This window comes from Hippopotamus amphibius, chromosome 5 (assembly GCF_030028045.1).
Source record: "Hippopotamus amphibius kiboko isolate mHipAmp2 chromosome 5, mHipAmp2.hap2, whole genome shotgun sequence".
NCBI classification, from domain to species: Eukaryota; Metazoa; Chordata; class Mammalia; order Artiodactyla; family Hippopotamidae; genus Hippopotamus; species Hippopotamus amphibius.
In genome coordinates this window covers 66,109,541-66,112,945 of record NC_080190.1, presented here as the reverse complement: position 1 = coordinate 66,112,945, position 3,405 = coordinate 66,109,541, and the positions used below count along the sequence as shown (strand labels likewise).

The window sequence follows — 3,405 nt, the reverse complement described above, 5'->3', positions numbered from 1 at the left end:
TATTTAGTTCCTTACCAAATTTTAATGGGATTATGAGTGTTAGAGGTCTTTGTATATTTGAGACAAATCCTTTAATAGATTATGTATTTGCAAATATTTATCTCCCAGTTTGTGATTTGTCTTTTGATTTTTCGAACAAGGCCTTTCACAAAGTGGAAATCTTTAATTTTATAAAATTCACAATATTACTTATTTTTCTTTGTGGATTGCCCTTTCTGTGTTGTGTGTTAAAACTCAGTGCTCGGGGCTTCCCTGGTGGCGTAGTGGGTAAGAATCTGCCTGTAAATGCAGGGCACAGGGTTCAAGTGCTGGGCCAGGAAGATCCCACATGCCAGTGGACCAACTAAGCCCGTGCACAACTACTGAGGCTGTGCTCTAGAGCCCACAAGCCACAACGAAGAGTAGCCCCCGCTCACTGCAACTAGAGAAAGCATGTGCACAGCAACAAAGACCCAACACAGCCACTAAAGTAATTTATTAATTAAAAAACAACAACTCAGTGCTCATAGCACTTGTTTGGGCAGCACATATGCTAAAACTGGAACGATACAAAGAAGATGAGCATGGTCCCTGTGCAAGGATGACACTCAAATTCGTGAGGCGGTCTATATTTTTGAAATACTGTGACAAATTCAATAAAGATTTAAAAAATGGTCCACATCAAAAAAACTTAAAAAAATATTGAGATGTGTAACTGTATTTAAAAAAAACCCCAAACCCAGTGCTCACGATCTCCATGACCAAACCCAAGCTCAGGTGTTTTTCTTCCTGTTTACTCCTATAATTTTGAATCATTTTGCATTTAAAATTTGTCTATGCATAATTTTTGATGAATTTGGTGCAAGTTGTAAACTCTGCGTGTGCATTCACTTCACGCCAAATGGTTTCCAATCAATTGTTCGTTGACTCTTCTTGGAGACGTGCTGGGATACAGTCTCCAGGTCAGTTGGCACTTCCGCAGGTTCCTGGGTCCAGCAGCTCTGCGGGCGGGAGCGCGGTCTCCCGTGGCCCGCGAGGGGGGCGCGGCCTGCACTTCCCGCGCGGACCACACGGCGGCGCGGAGCCGGCGGCCCTGAGCCTCCGCCGGCGCGCGTCCCCGAGGCCGGACCGTCCGCGCAGGCGAGAGGAGCTGCGTCTCCTCGGGCACCGCCGGCTTCGCCTGGAACGCCGGGTGCGCGTCTCTGCGGACGGGAGCTCAGGCTCCTTAGGCCTTCAGGGCAGCGCGGGGCCCGCCCAGGCGGGCGGGGGTTGGGTTTCCCCGGGAGGCAGGCGCCGCAGGGAGGAAGCGGGGAGGAGAGGCTTCCTGCGGGCGCGTGACTGCCGAGGGGTCCTCTCGCTTACAAGCCTCCTCTCACTGGCCGACCTCCCCCCCTGCCCCCCGCAGCCTCCCCGGCAAGCATCCCCCTCCCCCCATGGCGTGCTGCCGGGGGCCCGCTCCTCCCGCTCTGCGGGGCTGCCCCCAGCGTGCGGCGGCTGCACCGCCTTCCAGACCCGGAGAGGCACGGGTTGCTGCGTGTGGTCTGTGCCTTCAAGGGGCCTCCGGGCTAGAGGGCGGGGTACAGAGGTAGGGGAGAGAAGGGAGGGAACTGAGGTGCAGTGCCTGCAAGGGGGGGTGGAATGCGTGAAACTGGCGGATGATGGGGTGGGGGGGGGGGCTGAGAGAAAGGGAGGAGCCTGACTGGGATGAGGAGGTGGGTGGTGATGCCACTGATGGAAATAAGGAAGAGAACACTTTACAGACGCTGGTACCGTGTTTTTCTCTCTTACACTTAATTAGGTGTCATCGATTTGATGGAATTGTTTTTCTGAAAAAAATCACCCAATTCCTTTATATGATAGGAAGATATAACTACATGTAACTTTCCAGAATGCATGGAGCAGGACTGTTATTTGGCTCATACATTGGTGTTACCTTCCTGCTTGTTTCAGTGTACGTGTATTACTTTTCCTCCCTTCCCATCATTCTTTTATACTTTTCTTCTCTCTAGGGTAAGAGAACACACTTCTTGCTCTCTGTGTGATTGGCTTGGCAGGTCCTTCTTGAGTTCTCTGGATCCCAGGTGGAGGGTCACACTTCGTTCTCATTGGCGATATCCTCGGAGCATAGTAGTATGAAACCTCGTCATTGGCAAAGCGTTTCCCTTGCAGTCTTGTTGGAGCGGTCCTGTTAGGTAGACGCAGCTGGGTTGTATCTTGGTTAAGTCACAGGTGAACGAGTTGTCCACGCAGGATGACCCAGCGGTAACACATACAGCTGGAGACCACTCTGATTTCCTTCCCCAACCCCATCTGGGCTGGGCCCACGCCCTGCCTGGCGTTACCACACATGTGGCCATCGGCCTGGCGTGTCCAGGAGGGGTCTGCAGATACGAAGGGCCCTTGCTCCCAGGCGCCGCCAGTATTGGTGGTGGTGGTCACGGGTGTGAGGATCCTGCCTTTCCCCTTGGAGCACAGCGATGCCCGACATCATGACAAAGCCACAGAGTCCACATGTGGGAGAAGGGTTAAAATACAAACAGTCTCGTGAGTGGGCGTATAAACTGCAGGCCCTTTCCCGGCAGGAGAGGGTAGAGGAAGAAAGCCATTGGGCTGTGGGGGAGCCAGGTGGCTCGCCTCCCAGTTTTGCTTGGGGTTAGCCCACCGGGTCAGTTTAGAAACACACGTCTGCCAGCTGGGGAGGCAGGACCTGGCCCGCTGACTCTGCCTCACCCTGTGGGTGTGCTCCCGGCTCAGGATGGGCAGAGGGTGGTACAAGGTCCTGCTGCGTGCGGGTTGGAACCAGCTTTTCTCCATCTCACACAGGCGGGCCAACGCTCTGCTCTGCCCCCCTGCCTCCTCTTCAGCTGAGTCTCCCCAGTCTAAGGCCTCCAGCATGGACTGGAGATTAATTGACCATATGTTCATGGGTTTATTTCTGGGCTTTCAGGTTTATTTCTATCCTTTTCTATTGATTTTTATTTCTGTTTTTTGTGCCAATACCATACTGCTTTGATTACTGTAGCTTTGTATTATAGTCTGAAGTCAGAGAGCCTGACTCCTCCAGCTCCATTTTGTATCTTTGGTTTTGGTGTCCGGGTGATGGTGGCCTCATAGAATGAGCTTGGCAGTGTTCCCTCCTCTCCAATATTTTGGAAGAGTTTCACAAGAGTAGGTGTTAACTCTTCTCTAAGTCTTTGATAGAATTCACCTGTGAAGCCATTGGGACCTGGACTTTTGTTTGTTGGAAGTTTTTTAATCACTGTTTCAACTTCAGTACTTGTAATTGGTCTGTTCATGTTTTCTATTTCTCCTGGTTTAGTCCTGGAAGGTTATATATTTCTAAGAATGTGTCCATTTCTTCTTGGTTGCCCATTTTATTGGCATAGAGTTGTTTGTAGTAGTCTCATATGATTCTTTGTATTTCAT

The 3,405-nt window shown here is 51.2% G+C and overlaps 1 non-coding gene across 1 annotated transcript; it reads left to right on the top strand.

Annotated features, from left to right (window-relative positions):
* The first annotated feature begins 508 nt into the window (after window positions 1-508).
* LOC130854660 (U6 spliceosomal RNA) lies at window positions 509-615 on the top strand. The gene has a single exon (XR_009054109.1). It is a non-coding gene; the product is annotated as a U6 spliceosomal RNA (small nuclear RNA).
* Window positions 616-3,405: the final 2,790 nt, after the last annotated feature.